The sequence below is a fragment of the Capricornis sumatraensis genome, chromosome 2 (assembly GCF_032405125.1).
Source record: "Capricornis sumatraensis isolate serow.1 chromosome 2, serow.2, whole genome shotgun sequence".
Taxonomy (NCBI): Eukaryota; Metazoa; Chordata; class Mammalia; order Artiodactyla; family Bovidae; genus Capricornis; species Capricornis sumatraensis.
Window position 1 is genome coordinate 24,290,238 of NC_091070.1, and position 22,974 is coordinate 24,313,211.

Genomic DNA, 22,974 nt, shown 5'->3' on the forward strand with positions numbered 1-22,974 from the left:
GTTGAGAGGGTTAACACTTAATCATTTCTTTCTAAAATAACATTGAGAGAAAGTAATATTTACATCAATTTCTATGATCATATAATAAACAGTATTTGATACAAAATACTGTAAAGGGCACAATATGTGACCAATAGCCAGTTGAAAAAATAATGTATATGTCAACCCACAGATGATACAGAATTCGAAGACAAGGACTTGAAGAAAAATCTAAAGAAAACCATAAGTTAAAAAAATAGAAAAACGTTCACAGTAGATGAAAACGGGAAGATTTCAACAGAGAATTAAAATCTATGCAAAAGAATCGAACAGTAATTTTAGAACTGAGAAATACACTATCTGAAATTAAGAAATCTGTGGCTGGATTTTATAGCCAACTCAACACAGCAAAACAGAGGATTAGTGAACTTGAGATCAGCAGAAAACATCCAAACTGAAGCAAAAAGAGAAAAAAAATAAACATGAGACATGCTGGAGTCAAACAGCCGAGGAGACTATAGCTGAAAAGAGAATGAGGAAGATGCAGTATTTTCAGAAAAAAGTGAAGAACATTCCAAAACTGATATAATACATTACTCAATGACCCAGGGAATATAGCCAAGGCTATACTGGAAAATGTGAAAGATAATCACACTTAGCAGTCAAACTGCTGAAAATCAAAGATAACAGCAAAATCTTAAAAACAGCAAGGACACATCACCTTCTAAGGAAAAACAATAAAACTTACAGCTGAGTATCAAACATAAACTATGGAACAGAGAAGACAATAGAACAATATAGTTAAAATGCTGGGGGGAAAATCTAGAATGAAAGTCTATGCCTTGATTAAACATTCATTCTAAAATTAAAGATGAACTAAAACTCTACTCATATTTTAGGATAAATATTAAGTGATTATTTCCTATATTATACTAACATGTTATATGCTATATATATATATATATGTTAAATGCTATATATATAACATATGCTAACATATGTTAGCATAAATATTAAGCAACTATTTCCTAATTTACCTTAACAGTTTCATTATGTATCTCAGCCAATTCAAATCTTCTTAAGGAGCAAGAAGAATATAAAACACTTGCCTTGCTCCTTTCAAAGATTCATTACCTAATATTTTATTTGGATTTTATATTCCCTTTTCTTACAGCTCAAAGTTATAAGCTCTCTAAATCTAAATCTGACTCTGATACAAATGATAAATGCATAAAATGATGCATTTAAAGGATGCATCTGAAGTTGAAATCAAGTTTGTATTCTTTTTATTAAATGCAAAAAGATAATCCTCACCTTTTTTTCACAATGAGATAAGCAATTTTGATCAATATATAATTTTCTTTCCATATTTGACAGACACTGATATCAAAGTGTTGATTTGAGACAAATTCTGTTTTTAATTTTACCACTAATACTCATTATTACATTGTTTCCTAATTAGACCCAAGTAGAAAAAAATAAAATGTTGCCACACGATAAGAAAAGTTGGTTTCCAGTTGAGCTGAACTTGAAGCAATAATATATTACATCAAAACACTTGTTCTCATAAAGTTTCTTGCCCAATTTGGAAAATATGAGAGCTTAGTTACAAACTTCAAGAACCTGAAAGTATTGAAGGCTTAATTAAAACAGAATAAACCTTCATTCCTATAAAGGCTTGTTAGACAGCTACTGAAGAGTTTTGCTAAAGGAGGTAATATTTTCTAAAGTTCATATCACATCCAAATTTTAAGTTAAAAACAGAAGAAAGAATCTAAATATCAACACTTTTTCAACAAATATTCCAAACCTTTACCCACCTAATATATGTATTAAGTTTAAGATATGTTTCAACAATGCAACAAATTTTGGTTCTGAATTATAAATAAGAACATGGTACATTTTCAGAAACTAGTGAATGTACTTCTTTCATAAATACATTATACGCAAATCAACCAGTTTGGCCATCACATTTTTCTGTTGCTTTTTGCCCCAGTATATGCCAACCAAAAAAATTATGCTTTTTGTACCAATGATTAATAAACACCACAAAATTAAGAGCTGAGTCTTGGGAACACACATATTTTTCAAGAAAATGTCACTTTCTATAATCACAGTGTGAAAGTTAAGGGGAAAAATGTCAGTATGATGTAATTTTAAAATATGTCAAGAAATATGAACACTTAATTTGTTTTATTTTGAAAATATATCATATAGTTTAATTAATAACTGGTAAGAAAAATTAACTTCATAATTCTTAGTTTCATTTTAATATAAATCTCTAATGTACACTTTTTGTTATTTAGATGAAAGTCATGTAACACAAAATTAACAATTTTGAAGTGGACAATTCTGGAACATTTAGTTTATTTACAATGTTGTGCATCTCCACCTCTATTTCCAAAACATTTTCATTATCCCAAGAAAAAACCTCGTACACATTAAACAGCAAGTTCCCATTCTTCCTTTCCCTTCCCCCAATCACTGGCAACCACCAATCCGTTTTTGGTCTCTATGAATTTAATTATCATACATATTTCATACAAAAGACAAAGTATACGCCTTTCTGTGTCTGGATTCATTCATTGAGCATAATGTTTTCAAGGTTCAACCACGTACAGAGAAAAATCATTCCTCTTTACGTTTAATAACACTCCACTGTATGTATATACCACTTTTGTTTATCCATTAATCCTTTGTTGGCCATTTGAGCTGCTTCCACCTTTTGGTTATTGTGAATAGGCTAAATGAGCACACATGTACAAACATTTCTTTGACTGCCTGTTTTCAATTCTTTGCAGTATATGCCCAAAACTGGAATTGCGAGATTATATGGACATTTCATGTTTAATTTTTTGCAAAATTGTTTTCCATAGCAGTTGCACTATTTTACATTCCACCAGCAATGTACAAGCATTCCTTTCACCCACAATCACAGACATTATTGTCTGACTTTTTAAATTAGTGGGTTCAGTTCAGGCGCTCAGTCGTGTCTGACTCTTTGTGACCCCACGAATCACAGCACGCCAGGCCTCCCTGTCCATCACCATCTCCTGGAGTTCACTCAAACTCATTCGCAGTAATGCTTCCTAAGGCCCACTCGACTTCACATTCCAGGATGTCTGTCTCTACGTGAGTTATCATATCATCATGATTATCTGGGTCATGAAGATCTTTTTCGCATAGTTCTGTGTATTCTTGCCTCCTCTTCTTAATATCTTCTGCTTCTGTTAGGTCCACATCATTTTTATCCTTTATTGTGTCCATCTTTGCATGAAAAGTTCCCTTGGTATCTCATTCTCTTGAAGAGATCTCCAGTCTTTCCCATTTTATTGTTTTCCTCTATTTCTTTGCACTGATCATTGAGGAAGGCTTTCTTACCTCTCCTACTACTCTTTGGAACCCTGCATTCAAATGGATATATCTTTCCTTTTCTCTTTTGCCTTTCACTTCTCTTCTTTCCTCAGCTATTTTTAAGGCCTCCGCAGACAACCATTTTGCCTTTTTGCATTTCTTTTTCTTGTGAATGGTCTTGTTTCCTGCCTCCTGTACAATGTCACTCACCTCTATGGGTAGTTCTTCAGGTACTCTATCAGGTCTAATCCCTTGAATCTATTTGTCATTTCCACTGTATAATCATAAGGCATTTGATCTAGGTCATACCTGAATGGTCTGTATAATCATAAGGGATTTGATTTAGGTCATACCTGAATGGTCTAGCGGTTTTCCCTACTTTCTTCAATTTAAGTCTGAATTTGGTAATAAGGAGTTCATGATCTGAGCCACAGTCAGCTCCCGGTCTTGTTTTTGTTGACTGTATAGGCCTTCTCCATCTTTGGCTGCAGAGTATAATGAATTTGATTTCGGAGTTGATCATTTGGTGATGTCCATGTGTAGATCTTCTCTTGTGTTGTTGGAAGAGGGTGTTTGCTATGACCAGTGCATTTTCTTGGCAAACTCTATTAGTCTTTGCCCTGCTTCATTCTGTATTCCGAGGCCAAATTTGCCTGTTACTCCAGGTGTTTCTTGACTTCCTACTTTTGCATAACAGTCCCCTACAATGAAAAGGACATCTTTTTGGGGTGTTAGTTCTAAAAGGTCTTGTAGGTCTTCATAGAACCGTTCAACTTCAGCTTCTTCAGCGTTACTGGTTGGGGCATAGACTTGGATTACTGTTGAATGGTTTGCCTTGGAAACAAACAGAGATCATTCAGTCATTTTTAAGATTGCATCCAAGTACTGTATTTTGAACTCTTCTGTTGACCATGATGGCTACTCCATTTCTTCTGAGGGATTCCTGCCCGCAGTAGTAGACATAATGGTCACCTGAGTTAAATTCACCCATTCCAGTCCATTTTAGTTCACTGATTCCTAGAATGTCGACGTTCACTCTTGCCATCTCCTGTTTGACTACTTTCAATTTCGCTTGATACACAGAACTGATATTCCAGGTTCCTATGCAATATTGCTCTTTACAGCATTGGACCTTGCTTCTATCACCAGTCACATCCACAGCTGGGTATTGTTTTTGCTTTGGCTCCATCCCTTCATTCTTTCTGGAGTTATTTTTCCACTGACTTCCAGTAGCATATTGGGCACCTACTGACCTGGGGAGTTCCTCTTTCAGTATGCTATCATTTTGCCTTTTCATACTGTTCATGGGGTTCTCAAGGCAAGAATACTGAAGTGGTTTGCCATTCCCATCTCCAGTGGACCACATTCTGTCAGAAATAGATTTAAGGGCCTAGATCTGATAGATAGAGTGCCTGATGAACTATGGAATGAGGTTCGTGACACTGTACAGGAGACAGGGATCAAGACCATCCCCATGGAAAAGAAATGCAAAAAAGCAAAATGGCTGCCTGGGGAAGTGTTACAAATAGCTGTGAAAAGAAGAGAAGGGAAAAGCCAAGAAGAAAAGGAAAGATATATAACATCTGAATGCAGAGTTCCAAAGATTAGCAATAAGAGATAAGAAAGCCTTCTTCAGCAATCAATGCAAAGAAATAAAGGAAAACAACAGAATGGGAAAGACTAGAGATCTCTTCAAAAAAATTAGAGATATCAAAGGAACATTTCATGTAAAGATGGGCTCGATAAAGGACAGAAATGGTACGGACCTAACAGAAGCAGAAGATATTAAGAAGAGGTGGCAAGAATACACGGAAGAACTGTACAAAAATGATCTTCACGACCCGGATAATCACGATGCTGTGATCACTCATCTAGAACCAGACATTCTGAAATGTGAAGTCAAGTGGGCCTTAGAAAGCATCACTACAAACAAAGTTAGTGGAAGTGATGGAATTCCAGTTGAGCGATTTCAAATCCTGAAAGATGATGCTGTGAAAGTGGTGCACTCAATATGCCAGCAAATTCGGAAAACTCAGCAGTGGCCACAGGACTGGAAAAGGTCAGTTTTCATTCCAATCCCAAAGAAAGGCAATGCCAACGAATGCTCAAACTACCGCACAATTGCACTCATTTCACACCCGAGTAAAGTAATGCTCAAAATTCTCCAAGCCAGGCTTCAGCAATACGTGAACCATGAACTTCCTGATGTTCAAGCTGGTTTTAGAAAAGGCAGAGGAACCAGAGATCAAATTGCCAACAGCCACTGGATCACGGAAAAAGCAAGAGAGTTCCAGAAAAACATCTATTTCTGCTTTATTGACTATGCCAAAGCCTTTGATTATGTGGATCACAATCAACTGTGGAAAATTCTGAAAGAGATGGGAATACCAGACCACCTAACCTGCCTCTTGAGAAATCTGTATGCAGGCCAGGAAGCAACAGTTAGAACTGGACATGGAACAATAGACTGGTTGCAAATAGGAAGAGGAGTACGTCAAGGCTGTATATTGTCACCCTGCTTATTTAACTTATATGCAGAGTACATCATGAGAAATGCTGGACTGGAAGAAACACAAGCTGGAATCAAGATTGCCGGGAGTAATATCAATAAGCTCAGATATGCAGATGACACCACCCTTATGGGAGAAAGTGAAGAAGAGCTAAAAAGCCTCTTGATGAAAGTAAAAGAGGAGACGGAAAAAGTTGGCTTAAAGCTCAACATTCAGAAAACGAAGATCATGGCATCCGGTTGCATCACTCCATGGGAAATAGATGGAGAAACAGTGGAAACAGTGTCAGACTTTATTTTTTGGGGCTCCAAAATCATTGCAGATGTTGACTGCAGCCATGAAATTAAGACACTTACTCCTTGGAAGAAAAGTTATGAGCAACCTAGATAGCATATTCAAAAGCAGAGACATTACTTTGCCAACAGAGGTCTGTCTAGTCAAGGCTATGGTTTTTCCAGTAGTCATGTTGGATGTCAGAGTTGGACTGTGAAGAAGGCTGAGGGCTGAAGAATTGATGCTTTTGAACTGTGGTGTTGGAGAAGACTCTTGAGAGTCCCTTGGACTGCAAGGAGATCCAAGCAGTCCATTCTGAAGGAGATCAACCCTGAGATTTCTTTGGAAGGAATGATGCTAAAGCTGAAACTCCAGTACTTTGGCCACCTCATGCGAAGAGTTGACTGATTAGAAAAAGACTTTGATGCTGGGAGGGATTGGGGGCAGGAGAAGAAGGGGACGAGCGAGGATGAGATGGCTGGATGGCATTACTGACTTGATGGACGTGAGTCTGAATGAACTCCAGGAGTTGGTGATGGACAGGGAGGCCTGGCGTGCTGCGATTCATGGGGTCGCAGAGAGTCAGACACGACTGAGCGACTGAACTGAACTGAACTGAATGGTCTAGTGGTTTTCCCTACTTTCTTCAATTTAAGTCTGAATTTGGAAATAAGGAATTCAGGATCTGAGTCACAGTCAGCTCATGGTCTTGTTTTGCTGACTATATAGAGCGTCAACATCTTTGGCTGCAAAGAATATAATCAATCTGATTTTGGTATTGACCATCTGGTGATGTCCATGTGTAGAGTCTTCTCCTGTGATGTCAGAAGAGGGTGTTTGCTATGACCAGTGTGTTCTCTTGGCAAAACTCTATTGACCTTTGCCCTGCTTCATTCTGTACTCCAAGGCCAAATTTGCCTGTTACTCCAAGTATTTCTTGACTTCCTACTTTTGCATTCCAGTCCCCTATAATGGAAAGGTCATCTTTTTTGGGTGTTAGCTCTAGAAGGTCTTGTAGGTCTTCAAAGAACTCTTCAACTTTAGCTCTTTCAGCATTACTGGTTGGGGCATAGAGGTGGATTATTGTGATATTGAATGGTTTGGCTTTGAAACAGAGAGATCATTCTGTTGTTTTGAGACTGCATCCAAGTACTGCATTTTGGACTCTTGTTGACTATGACTCCATTTCTTCTAAGGGATTCTTGCCTACATTAGTAGATATATATCTGAGTTAAATTTATCCATTCCAGTCCATTTTAGTTCACTGATTCCTAAAATGTCGATGTTCACACTTGCCCTCTCCTGTTTGACCATGTCCAATTTGCCTTGATTTCATGGATCTAACATTCCAGGTTCCTATGCAATATCATCCCAATATTTGCAACATATGTTTTCTGAGTTCAAGCTACAGATTGAGTAGCATTGTTTGGATCTGACTCAAGTGGAAGAGAAATTTTTTCGTGTTTCAAAATTGACTTAATAACTGTCCAACTAAGGAGCTTCCACCTTAGCTTCAACTATACATCAGACTTTACTTCCATCACCAGTCACATCCACAACTAGGTGCTGTTTTGGCTCCATCTCTTCATTCTTTCTGGAGTTATTTCTCCACTGAGCTCCAGTAGCATATCAGGCACCTACCGATCTCGGAAGTTCATCTTTCAGTGTCCTATCTTTTTGCCTTTTCATATGTTCATGGGATCTCAAGGCAAGAATACTGAAGTGGTTTACAATTCCCTTCTCCAGTGGACCACGTTTTGTCAGAACTCTCCACCATGAGCCATCTGTCTTTGGTGGCCCTACATGGCATGGCTCATGGTTTCACTGAGTTAGACAAGGCTGTGGTCCATGTGATCAGATTGACTAGTTTTCTGTGATTGTGGTTTTCAGTCTGTCTTCCTTCTGATGGAGAAAGATAAGAGGCTTATGGAAGCTTCCATAATAATGCTAATGCTGATATTCAAAAGTTAAACTATGACAGTCATTTCATAACTACCAATGTTGCTTCAATCTTAAGTAACTCCAAGTTGTTGTGCATTGCTATCAAAAAGTAACATATCGCATTCTGAGAAAAGTTTAAAAAAAGATGCAAAATCTGCTTTCCCAATATTTGCAACATATGTTTTCTGAGTTCAAGCTACAGATTGAGTAGCATTTTTTTGGATCTGACTCAAGTGGAAGAGAAATTTTTTCGTGTTTCAAAATTGACTTAATAACCGTTCAACTAAGGAGCTTTCCACCTTATCTTCAACTATACATTGATTATTATCCAAACTACCACACACTAAACAGAGCTAATCAATGCAATTCCTAGCACATGCATTAGTATAACCTATGTCCATGGCTATGCACAGAACACAAATTACAGAACTGATTTATGCTCTCCTCTGTTTTTCTTATATCTCTGACTAAAGCCCATTCAGTACAGTTCAGTTCAGTCGCTCAGTCATGTCCGACTCTCTGCAACCCCATGAATCGCAGCACGCCAGGCCTCCCTGTCCATCACCAACTCCCAGAGTTCACTCAAACTCATATCCATCGAGTCAGTGATGCCATCCAGCCATCTCATCCTCTGTCATCCCCTTCTCCTCATGCCCTCAATCCCTCCCAGCATCAGAGTCTTTTCCAATGAGTCAACTCTTCGCATGAGGTGGCCAAAGTACTGGAGTTTCAGCTTCAACATCAGTCCTTCCAAAGAACACCCAGGGCTGATCTCCTTTAGAATGGAATAGTTGGATCTCCTTGTAGGCCAAGGGGCTCTCAAGAGTCTTCTCTAACACCACAGTTCAAAAGCATCAATTCTTTGGCGCTCAGCCCTCTTCACAGTCCAATTCTCATATCCATACATGACTACTGGAAAAACCATAGCCTTGACTAGATGGACCTTTGCTGGCAAAGTAATGTCTCTGCTTTTTAGTATGCTATCTAGGTTGGTCATAACTTTCCTTCCAAGGAAACTCAAATTATGAGGAAAACTTCCAAATAACTTCATTCATCCTCATATATGTTCATCTACCAATCCCTGGTAATGAGAGATCACTGAGGACTCAGTGGGGGGCCAGAAATACCATGCTCACCCAGCAGTGCCTCGGAGCCCTATCTATAGAGTATCAAAGGAGGTAAAATGGAGAACCTGCCTTCTACCCCTGCACTTTGCTCAGTTGCTTCAGTCATGTCCAACTTCTATCCCAGTCTGGCAGAAAGAAGAAATGTTTATCGCCCTTTACCTGCCTGGGTAGTATCTGAATAAGCCAGCTAAAACAGAAGATTTAAATGAGACCTCAGTTCATAGTGTAATACCCCAAAAGTCCAGGTTTCAAGAAAAAGTTAGCTGTCACTATGGATCACTGGAATAGAATAGAGAGCCTAGAAATAAACCCTCACAACTATTGTCAATTAATCTCTGACAAAGGAGGCAAGAATATACAATGGAGAAAAGACAGTCTCCACAGCAGTTGATGTTGGAAAAGCTGAACAGCCTCATGTAAATCAATAAGGTTGCAATATTCCCTCACACTATACACAACAATAAAGTCAAAATACCTTTAAGACTTAAATATAAAATATGACAGCATAAAACTCCTAAAAGAGAACATAGGCAAAACATTCTTAGACATAAATCATACCAATGTTTTCTAGGTCAGTCTCCCAAGGAAACAGAAATAAAAGCAAAAATAAACAAATGGGACCTAATCAAACTAATATCCTTTTGCACAGCAAAGAAAATCATAAACAAATGAAAACACAACCTATGAAATATTTAAAAACAATGTGGCCAACAAGGGCTTAATTTCCAAAATATACAATATGAACAGCTCATGTAGTTCAGTTCAGTCACTCAGTCGTGTCCCACTCTGCGACCCCACGAACCGCAGCACGCCAGGCCTCGCTGTCCATCACCAACTCCCAGAGTCCACCCGAATCCATGTCCATCGAGTCGGTGATGCCATCCAGCCATCTCATCCTCTGTCATCCCCTTCTCCTCCTGCCCTCAATCTTTCCTAGCATCAGGGTCTTTTCACATGAGTCAGTTCTTCACATCAGGTGGCCAAAGTACTGGAGTTTCAGCTTCAACATCAGTCTTTCCAATGAACACCTAGGACTGATCTCCTTTAGGATGGACTGGTTGGATCTCCTTGCTGTCCAAGGGACTCTCAAGAGTCTTCTCCAACACCACAGTTCAAAAGCATCAATTCTTCAGTGCTCAGCTTTCTTTATAGTCCAACTCTCACATCCATACATGACCACTGGAAAAACCATAGCCTTGACTAGACAGACCTTAGTTGGCCAAATAATGTCTCTGCTTTTGAATATGCTGTCTAGGTTGGTCATAACTTTCCTTGTAAGGAGTAGGTGTCTTTTAATTTAATGGCTGCAGTCACCATCTGCAGTGATTTTGGAGCCCGGAAAAATAAAGTCAGCCACTGTTTGCACTGTTTCCCCATCTATTTCCCATGAAGTGATGGGACTGGATGCCATCATCTTCGTTTTCTGAATGTTGAGCTTTAAGCCAACTTTTTCAAGCTCCTCTTTCACTTTCATCAAGAGAGTCTTTAGTTCTTCTTCACTTTCTGCCATAAGGGTGGTGTCATCTGCATATCTGAGGTTATTGATATTTCTCCTGGCAATCTTGATTCCAGTTTGTGCTTCCTCCAACCCAATGTTACTCATGATGTACCCTGCATATAAGTTAAATAAGCTCATATAGCTCAATATTTAAAAAACAAACAACCCAACCAAAAAATGGGCAAAAGACCTAAACAGATATTTCTCTAAAAAAGACATAAGATATCCAACAGGCACATGAAAAGATGTTCAATATTACTAATTATTAGAGAGATGCAAATGCAAAACTACAATGATACATCATCTCACTCTGGTCAGAATGGCCATTGTTAAAAAGGCTACATTTAAGAAATACTGGAATGGGTGTGAGGAAGCCCTCCTGCAGAGTTGCCAGAGTTGCTGTATAATCCAGGAATCCCACTTCTGAGCATATATTTGGACAAAACTCTAATCTGAAAAGATACATGCAAACCAGTGTTCACAGAAGCACTATTTACCATAACCAAGACATGGAAGCAACCTAAATGTCCACCAACAGATGAATCATAAGGAAGGTGTCATTCATACACACAAACGATTACCACACCACACGTGTGCATACAACAGAACGCTAATCAGTCATTAAAAAGAATGTAAATAATGCCATCTGCAGCAACATAGATGGACCTAGAGATTATCATATTAAGCGAGGCGAATCAAAGAAAAATAGCATATATCACTTATATGTGGACTCTAAAAATGAACTTATTTACAAAACAGAAAGACTCATAAAAAACAAACTTATGGTTACTAAAAGTGGTGAAAGTGAAAGTGAAGTTGCTCAGTTGTGTCCGACTCTTTGCGACCCCATGGACTGTAGACTACCAGGCTTCTCTGTCCATGGAATTTTCCAGGCAAGAATACTGGAATGGGTTGCCATTTCCTTCTCCAGGAGATCTTCCCAACACAGGAATTGAACCCGGGTCTCCCGCATTGTATAGTACAGGGAACCATATTCAATCCACTGTAATCAATCACAATCGAAAAGAATATTAAGTGTGTGTGTATATATATATATATATATATATATATATATATCTGAATAACTTTGCTGTATACCAGAAACTAACACAGTACATCAACTATACTTCAAGAAAAAAAAAAAAAAACAAACAGATAAAAAGTCAATTGTCATAAAAAAAAGAAACAAGAAGGGCTAAACCTGAATGAAGAAAGACAACTGATAGGTGCCAACACCAAAATGGAAAAAATGTTTAATCAGAGAAAAACAGACCAACAAATAAATAAATAAACAAAGAAACAAAGCCTCAAGGCCCCATAGGACAATAACAAAAGATGTAACTTTCCTATCATTTGAGTCTTAAAGCAGAGGAGAAAATGTGCAGGGCTGAATAGGTATTTGAAGAAATAATGGCTTGAAAACTTCCCAAATTTGGCAAAAGACAGAAATATACAGATGCAAAATGCTGAGCAAACTTCAAACAGGATAAATAATAAAATGTATACAAAGGCAATCATAGCCAAACTTTTGAAAACCAGAGACAAGGAAAACATCATGAAAACAATGAGAGAGAAACTACACCTTACCAACAGCAGAAAAACAATTCAAATGGCAGCATCAGAAACGAGGGAGGCCAGGAGGAAGAACTTTTTCAAATGCTCAAATAAAAGAACTATGAACTTGTATCCTATATCCAGTGAAAATATCCTTTAGAGGTGGAGAAGCAATTATAACATTTTTAAATGAAGTAAAATCAAGAAAATTTGTGAGCAGCACATTTACCCTAAAGAGCTAGATCTGAGAAAAGATAAATTAACAAACCTCTTATTAGAATGACAAAGAAAAAAACAGAAGACACAAATTACCAATATCAGGAATAAAACAGGAGATGTATGACTATAGACTTCATAGAAATCAAAATAATAATAAAGGAATCCTCCAAACAACTCTAAAGACATTAAATTTAGCAACACAAAGAAAATACACCAATTTCTCAAAAAGCACAGACTACTACAACTCACTCAATATGATATAAATACTTTGAATAACTCTACAACTATTAATAAAATTTAACTTACAATTTAAAATCTCTCCAAACAAGAATCTCTAGTCTGGGAAGACTTCAGTGGAAAATTTGCCAAATATCTATAGAACAATTAATACCAATTCTATATCATCTCTTCCAGAAAACAAGTAGAGGGAAAACGTCCAAATTGATTTTATAAAGACACTATTATCTGATGTAGAAACCAAAGATCAAAAAAAACCCCACAAAAAACAATAAAAACACTACAAATGTGTCCTATGTGAATATAGACTCAAAAGATCCCTAACCAAATGTTAGCACACAGCATTCAGCAATATACAAAAATTACATACCATGATCAAATGGGATTTAGTCCAAGGATGCAAGACTGTTTCAAAATTTGAAAAACAATTAATGTAATTCCATATAGTAACAGATTAATGTACAATCACATAATCACTGAATTGAGGCAGAAAAAGCATTTTACAAAATTTAGCATCTCTCTGTGATTAAAGAAAAACAATAGGAATAAAAGGGAAATTCATCAACTTGATAAACAGCATTTATACAAATCTTCAGCTAACACCATTCTCCACAGCAAAAAGATGGAATGCTTTTCTGTAAAGTTCAGGAACAAAATGAAGATGTCTGCTTTTATCACGCACAATGAATGAAGCAATGGAAGATTTAGCCAGTGCAAGAGGCAATAATAAGAAACAAAAGCCATATAGATTAGAAAGAGAGAAGTAATCTATCCTATCCCTAATTACAGATAACATTATCATCAACAAAGAAAACCTACCAAGAACTCCTAAAACTAAAAAGTGAGTTCATCAAGATCAACATATAAAAATCAACTGTATTTCTACATACTAGCTGTGAAAACATTATCTTAAAGTTACAATATAATACCATTTACAACTGTTCAAAAGAAAATGAAATATTAATAAGTACATCTAACCAATCTTGTATAGGACTCGTATACTGAAAATTGAAGGAAAGTTATGACCAACCTAGATAGCATATTCAAAAGCAGAGACATTACTTTGGCAACTAAGGTCCATCTAGTCAAGGCTATGGTTTTTCCTGTGGTCATGTATGGACGTAAGAGTTGGACTGTGAAGAAGGCTGAGCGCCGAAGAAATGATGCTTTTGAATTGTGGTGTTGGAGAAGACTCTTGAGAGTCCCTTGGACTGCAAGGAGATCCAACCAGTCCATCCTAAAGGAGATCAGTCCTGGGTGTTCTTTGAAAGACTCAATGGACATGAGTCTGAGTGAACTCCGGGAGTTGGTGCTGGACAGGGAGGCCTGGCGTGCTGTGTTTCATGAGGTCGCAAAGAGTCGGACATGACTCAGCGACTGAACTGAACTAAACTGATGCATAAAACGGAAAATTATGCAGCCTTAAAAAAGAAATGAAATTCTAATGCAAGCTACAAGACAGATAAACCTTGAGATACTAGGCTGCTACTGCTGCTAAGTCACTTCAGTCATGTCCGACTCTGTGCAACCTCATAGAGGGCAGCCCACCGGGCTCCCCCGTCCCTGGGATTCTCCAGGCAAGAATACTGGAGTGGGTTGCCATTTCCTTCTCCAATGCATGAAAGTGAAAAGTCAAAGTGAAGTCGCTCAGTCATGTCCAACCCTCAGCGACCCCATGGACTACAGCCTACCAGGCTCCTCTGTCCATGGGATTTTCCAGGCAGGAGAACTGGAGTGGGGTCCCATTGCCTTCTCCTAGATACTAGGCTAAATGAAACAAATCAGTCACGAAAGGAAATACTGTATGATTCCACTTATATGAGATTCCTAGAGTACAGAAATAGTATAAAAGCATAGAAACAGAAAGTAGAACCATGTTTTCCAGAGGATAAGGGTAAGAGAATATGGGGAATTGTTGCTTAATGGGTACAGAAATTTAGTCTTGCAAAATGAAAAGTTCCTGAGATAGTTTGCACAGCAATATGAATATATACTTAAAAATGGTCAAGATGTGAATTTTCTGTTGTGTACTTTACCACAATTAAAAATCTTAAAGTGAATTGTATAAAGTTTTTAAAAAATATAAACTGGATTATGCCAGCCTTCCAAATCCTCCCAGTATACTTTAAATAAAATTAATTTTTTAAGAAAAAGACTTAAAACTGTACAATAAATGTATATGTCTTTCTTTCAGTTATATATGCTCCTTTGTTTGTATTAAGGATCTTTTAGTTTTTACAGGAAACCAAGAAACCAAATATCAACAGGGGCTTCCCAACTCTTCTATGAACCCATGGACTGTAGCCTGCCTGGCTCCTTTGTCCATGGGATTCTCCAAGCAAGAATACTGGAGTGGGTTGCCATGCTCTTCTCCAGGGGATCTTGACCCAGGGATCGAACCAGCATCTCTTAAGTTTCCTGCATGGGCAGGCAGAATTTTTACCAGCTGAGCCACCAGGGAAACCCAAACAACAAAACTCCACTGCACTCAAAAGTAGTTTCAAAACTTAGCTTTCCACATCATCAAATACTTGAAAGCCTATATTAAATCTAAAATGATGTTCAAAGTCAAACTTAGTCTCTGAATAATCTTTGCCCCATAAGCAAGTTCTAGCAGCACCTTTGACATTTTACAGTTTAACAATATGGTAGCAATACACTTTTAAAATTCCAAAGGATAAAAATTATTTAAAGTAAGTCATACCACTTTAATTTTTAATGTAACCTAAGAAAATAGCTATTGTAGATACCTTTCAAAACGACTTGTGCCAAAAACAGATTATCAAACACACACACACACGTATCACTTGAGGAATAAAGAAAATAATATGATCCATTCCACCTACTCATTTCCTCATCCTTATAACCAATGCATTCTTTCAGTCCTTATCATCCCTAATCCCTTAATAAACCCCAACATTTAATCTTTTCTTCTAAGAGGCCATAACTTCACTATCAGAGAGAGGATGAGAAGGTTAGATACCGTCACCAACTCAATGGACATGAGTTTGAGCAAATCCCCGGAGATAGTGGAGGACAAGGGAGCCTGGAGTGCTGCAGTTCATGGGGGTCACAGAGAGTTGGACATGACTTAGCGACTAAGCAACAACAACAACCTTAACCACCAACAGACTCAGAGTTATACTTTTTTTTAAATATAAATTTATTTATTTTAATTGGAGGCTAATTACTTTACAATATTGTATTGGTTTTGCCATTAATCAACATGAATCCGCCACGGGTGTACATGTGTTCCCCATCCTGAACCCCTATACTTTTAAATACAAATAGGATAAGCACTGCTTACTTTAAACATAAAATCTCCTCAACTGACAAACATTGATTTTAGATAAAATACAATCCTTGAGATGTGTTGTGAAGACTAACTTTTCATAAGAGATTAATGAATTTTGGATCCAAATGGCTGTATGTATAATATTTGATATCCACAAGGATAAAAACCAAATAGGCTGGCATGAGCTGTGAAAATACCTCAGGAAAGAACCCATGTGAATATCAATTAATTATCAAAGTTCTGTTTAGATATATTGCCCAGGGAATTAACTCTACTATGCTGGCATTCCTATAAAGTCACATTTTTCTGCCTCTGACTTTTCTGTTAAGGGAAACACTTGGTAATGTGCTCTCTGAGTTCCACCTTATCATATTACCTGGTACTGTATTAAAAAGTTGTCACATCTTACCAGCAACAGCTACAATGCATGTTTTTAAGTAACATAATGTGTTTCTTCTTTTGCTTTTGAATCTTCATGATAAAAATTTCCATTTAATACTTAATATCAATGCATTTCCTTGATTCCAAAGATAAAAGCACACAAAAAAATATTCACTTTTAAATGATATTCACTTTCTCTATCTGATTAAAAATATTTATTGTTCCATATCTATTTTTCTGATTCTGCCTAGCTACAAAGTTTGGATCACAGAGGGGATTATAATAAAAGAAATTTGACTGCATAATCCACTCCTTTGAGATAAGGATAGCATCAATAACAACAAAGCAATGACACAAATAAAAACTAACACTTACTGAGTGTTTCCTATTTGTGTCACACCAAATAAAGTGGTTTCTATGCTTTCTATCATTTAAAACCCATTCTGTAGAGACTTCTGCATAAGTTATAGTTATAAGAGAATATCACTCTCACTTTAAAAATAAGAACATATTGACTAAACCAAAAAACCATGTATATAGAGCTTAAGAGGCAAAGAAATCTAATGAACTAAAATCCAGAAAACAGAAACTAAGAAGAACTGCTTATAAATGGGGACAAGAAGAAACCAGAAAGGCCTTAACAAATATTTAGGGACAAGTGTGGGCCAACAAGGTGGTGAGACTCTCTAGAACCCCAGCCATAAAGACAGTTTGCACCTGCCAGTCAACTCTCTCCATTTTGGCAAGGTGACACCCTGAGGGAGTACTAACCATTGTAACCTAACAACTATTAGAGGAAAGAGAGAAGCATTATGCTGAGAAATACTTAAGGCAAAACACTGAATTTTCAAAATAGCTCTATATAATCCTCTACCCCTTCAGCCCTCCCTGATCATTATTAGCAAGGAAACAATCAAGAGATGACCACTTTCTGAGGATGGTCATGTTTACCAAGGCATGTGCACCAGAAAGATTTGAAAGAGAGTCATTCAAGAATCTTTCTGAGCTGATGTTGGAGAAAGCAAATTCGGTGCTCAGCAATACCAGATGTCTGTGGGTGGTACAAAACACCGAACTTCCATCAAAGAGTTTGACTATCAGCCCATCAAATTTGACCTTTGTGACAAAAAGGACACCAATGTCAGAAGGTAAATAGTTCAGAAGGCCAAAAACGTGACACATTCATTTCAAGGGTTACGATGATATAGTCAGTTAATCTGACTGGACACCAAAATCATTACTAAAAAAGTTATGTGAAGCAGCAATAATTGACCCAAGATGGAGTCAAAGGTCCTTTACCATGAAGAAAACAGGCCAGCCTCTGCTAAGGGTGACAAGTCTGGCAGGCAGGGATGGCTTGTATATCATAAGCATATAGAGCTACATTTTTGACCCAGTTTATGATGGTGGATACATGAGCCACACCCAAAACAATGATGGATCCAAGTGACTATAGTGGTGACTTGGGCAGTGCAGGGTTAATAAGCAGTTTGATTCCAGTCACTCTCATGAAAAAAGAGGTCCTTAGTCTAAGCATCAAGATGAGTGACCATGACCTTCCAAAAGGCAAGTGTGATTTGTTTCATAGCTTGTGGCCTCATTGAGGAATGTGCCTTTAGTCTGCTATTCTGAAATCTTACCCAAGTGAGACCATTGTCAACAGCCCACCACTCAGGAAAAATAGAACATGTTTGTTGATCCTTGGGAGTATTTTCTAAAGCAGGGATTGGCTAATTTTTCTATTTTTGAGAAGGACATATAGTAAATATTTTAGATTTTATAAGCTGCGCACAATCTCTAGCATATATTCATTTTATTCTTAATGTTTTATTTAAAAAATGTAAAAAACATTCCCAGGCTCAACAGCAGTACAAACACAGGCTGAAGACAGATTTGGCACACAGGTTGAAGTTTGGGCCCAAGGCAAAGAAAATAACTCAAATTAGCCTATTCAACAGTCCTTACCATAGTCGGTCTCCCAGAGCTGTCCTTGGAGCTGGAGAGTGGCTGCCACCCAGTGGACACCATCAGCTTTTCACTTAGCTGAATCATCAGTGAGCCAGGTACAAAAATTTAAGGTTAACTCTGTATACATAATCAGCCCAAGGCCTTTACCCAGAAGGTCAATTTAATTTCCCAGCTATAAACTTTGTTCACATCTACCAGTTGAATTCAAGTATTTTTTCCCCTTCCAAAACACAACCAAGTTCCCTAATAAGCACACATCTGGGGCTATAGTAACAGCCACGAATGCTGGTGCCACTCCTGGGTATAACTGCAGGGAAGAGAACAGAGCTTAGGAAAAGGGATGACAGGGACACGGCAGCAGCAGCAGACTCTCTCTCTTACAGCTGCTTCCTCAACAGCTGGGTTCAAGCCCCAGGGTTGCTTCCTCCCTCGTGTAACTTCCAATATTTGGAAAACACTCCAGCTGAGGGAACCAGCATATTACTGCAGCTCTTTCCTTCAGTCTTTGGCACTTTGAGCAAAGCCTGGGCCTCTTTTCCTCCTCACATGGGACCCAGAAGGATGGTGAATTGAGCACCTTTATTTAACAGAACCATGCTGCTGCTACTGCTAAGTCGCTTCAGTCGTGTCCAACTCTGTGCGACCCCAGAGACGGCAGGCTCCCCCGTCCCTGGGATTCTCCAGGCAAGAACACTGGAGTGGGTTGCCATTTCCTTCTCCAATGCATGAAAGTGAAAAGTGAAAGTGAAGATGCTCAGTTGTATCTGACTCTTAGTGACCCCATGGACCGCAGCTTACCAGGCTCCTGCGTCCATGGGATTTTCCAGGCAAGAGTATTGGAGTGGGTTGCCATTGCCTTCTCCCAACAGAACCATAAAACTCATAAAAGTTTGAGTCTCTCCTCTTCTTCAAAGCTCCCAATAGCAAATGTCTTTTAAACAGAAACACACATAAAAGAAAGCTGTGTTAATCAGTTAACAAAAATACTGCATCAGAAGCTCACAGAAACCTAGTCCTGTGCTTCCCCTAGAAGAAATGGCTCAGTATTAGCTAGTTCAATGTTCATAGTGACTTTTTAAAACATAGCTACTGCAAATAATAAGAATCAACTATATCCACAAGAAGACTTAAGCAAGTATCCATAGCAGTTGTACTCACAAGAGCCAAAAACTGAAACTAACCCAAATGTCCATTAACCAAACAGATAAATAAATTGTGTAACAGTCAAACAAAGGTATACTACTCAGCAATAAAACAGAATAACAAAGGATCAGAAAAGTTATGCTGAACAAAAGAAGCCTTACACAAAGAGTTAATTCCATTTACATGGAAAGTATAAGAAAGGTATAACAAATATATAGTGAAAAAAATTAAACAGTGCCTGCTTCAGTGTGGGAGGACTGAATGAAAAGTGGTAGGAGCAGCTTCCTGAAAAATGGAAACATTCTGTATTATGAAAGGCGAGGAGTTTCATGTATGCACATAATTGTCAACATTATACAGCTAACATTTGTGAATTTTAATACATAAATTATCTCAAATAATTAGCTATAATTGAGTGGAAGGTGGAAAGTAAAGGAATATATAAATGAAATAAGAATGTCAAAATGCTAACTGCTATATCTGATGAGTACACAGGGCATATAACATTATTTTTTTGTACATTCACTAAATTTTCCTAAATGAATAGTTTAAAAAATAATAAGAGGAGATGCAAGTATGTAGACAAACTATAGGAGAGAAAGCAAACTTTATGAAACAGTTAAAGTGATAATTTGATTTGAAGCTTTCATGGAAAAGTCATTAGAAATGGGTATATTTGGTAGATTTTAGGCAAAGGCAAGGAAAGTCCATGAAGTGGACACTGAAAACCATGTAAACAAAAATCACAGAAGTATTACTGGAGTTAGGCTATTTATGAAACAATTTGGCCTTAAATATAAGGTCAAGAAAAAACAATAATGTGAAATAAACGTGAAATAGTAGAAGATGAAATTATCAAAACAGCATAAAATCCTGGGCCACAGAAAACACACCGGGCAATAGGGAATCATTTTGCACATCCAAGTTTGGAAATGACAAGATTAGAGCTAAACTTTAGAAACTTTAATCTTGCAAAACTGAAGGACATTATGGAAGCATTACTATGCTGCTATGAGAGACAATGATAACGGCAATGACAAGGAGAATAGGGAAGCAAGGACACAGACAGCTGAAATGGCGATTGATTGCTAAGATATTCTAAAGAACAAATATCAAGTTAGATATAATTACAGAGGTTTAAGCACTGAGAGTCTTCTCTTCAACACAATATAATACTCAGAACATTAACCAAATGAAAACCGAATATGTTGAAGTCTGATGCCAATTATCTCAAGATTTACAACTGAAGTGTTAATTTACAACTAGAAGTGTCAATCCAATTAATGTTGGAATTTCTGTTTTGTACATTGTTTTCAAAAATAACCCTGTTATGGAACTACTATAAAAGCACAAGTAGGGATTTCAGATTTGCAAAAGATTACTCCAAATAGCAATAATTATACTTTCTATGCTGTGCTGTCTTTATAGAAATAATGTTAAAACAGAAGAATTTATATCAGTATTAAAGGCATCTTATAATAAATTTCTTTCTTACAGCCCCTATTACCACCACCTATGGATTTACCATGAAAATAATGCTTTACATTCAAAGGGATAAACCTTACTCAACAGAAATAAACACTGTTCTCAGGTAACTTCTAAGGGGAAAAAAAAGGGAAACACATAAAAAAATTGTGAGTAAAAAAATCACCCTACCTATCCCTGAACTATATAGTTTCCAATCTGGAAAATTTCTATTCAAGGTTAAATTCATAATCATTAAAACTGATTTTATTATTTGAAGGGCTTTATAAAGATAAATAAGTATTGTCCATCCTAATGACAAAAATATTATCGTACAAATAAAAGAATCAACTAAATAATTTTAAATTAGACAAACACTTCTGAGTAAAAATATAGCTACATAATTGGAATAATTTTCTGAAGAAAGTACTAAAATCTTTTTTTCTGAAATTTATTTTTAAAGAGAGACATTTGAATTTGTGTTTTAATTATATTCCAATGACAGCTAGAAAAAAGACTTCATTTAATAGATATTATCCTATAACCTAGTGGCTATAAAGAAAGCATTTTAATATTTTTTAAACTTTTTTATTTTATATTTATAGCCAATTAACAATGTTGATATAGTTTCTGGTGACTATTTTAATATTAAGTTGGTATATATTTACACCTGAATATATACACAGTATATAAAAAGTATAGATATCATACACAAAAAAATTTTTAAACTTGCACTAATGGAGAGAATTCAAAAACCAAATGAGATTTGTAACAGGAAGAAAACAGTATTAAATGGCATACATTCATGATATATATGTTTGCAAATGCAGATGCTGGATCTAGAGTTCCCATAATCTAACAGTGATTCTACCACTTACACCTTATAGAAACTTAGTAAAAATCTCCAAGAAACAGAAATCTTCTATAAAATAGGATAAAACACTACCTTAGCTTCCTGTAATATCGTAAGAATTAAAAGATATAATCCAATTAAAGTACTTAGTCTGACATACTGGCAAATACTGAAACAAAGTTCATACCTGAAGGCCTTGACAACTAATAAATTCAGAGGATTTCACAGAGGCATATTTTATCACAGTAGACATTGTGCAGTTGACTATACATAAAGGACAGTGGAATATTCTTCTCAGGGAATATTAACATTAAGATGTACAATCGTATTGTTAGATGTGAAGAAATATAAGCTTCATCTTTCATATTTAAAAGTTTCAGATTTAAGAAAATATAAGATTCCTTCATACATTTAAAACTGACTTGGGTAAAAGTAGAAAAATGAAAATAAAAAGTATTTTACCTTTAACAAAAGTGACCTAATTTATCAAGTATTAGCTGACTGCATATCATCAAGTTGGATAGTTAAAGCTATAATTTGAAAATGTTTAAGATAAAATAGAAGCATAGCTGCAAGACCCTTAGAACTAACACCAAAAAAAGAGTCCTTTAAATTAAGAAACTGGAATGCAAAAGTAGGAAGTCAAGAAATACCTGGAGTAATAGGTAAATTTGGCCTTGGAGTACAGAATGAAGCAGGGCAAAGATCAATAGAGTTTTGCCAAGAGAACACACTGGTCATAGCAAACACCCTCTTCCAACAACATAGGAGAAGACTCTACACATGGACATCACCAGATGGTCAATACCAAAATCAGATTTATTATATTCTTTGCAGCCAAAGATGGGGACGCTCTATATAGTCAGCAAAAATGAGATGAGGAGCTGACTGTGGCTCAGACCATGAACTCCCTATTGCTAAATTCAGACTTAAATTGAAGAAAGTAGGGAAAAACCATTAGACCATTCAGGTATGACCTAAATCAAATCCCTTATGACTATACAATGGAAGTGAGAAAGAAAGTCAAGGGATTAGATCTGATAGACAGAGTACCTGATGAACTATGGACGGAGGTTCATGACATTCTACAAGAGACAGGGATTCAGACCATCCCAAGAAAAAGAAACACAAAAAAAGTGAAATGGTTGTCAGAGGAGGCCTTACAAATATCTGAGGGA

The 22,974-nt window shown here is 36.9% G+C and overlaps 1 protein-coding gene across 8 annotated transcripts in view; it reads right to left on the minus strand.

The window, feature by feature from the left end:
* The window catches only part of GPHN (gephyrin), a 546,364-nt gene that overhangs the window by 411,735 nt on the left and 111,655 nt on the right, over positions 1–22,974 (minus strand). The gene's annotated exons all lie outside the window — the stretch shown is intronic.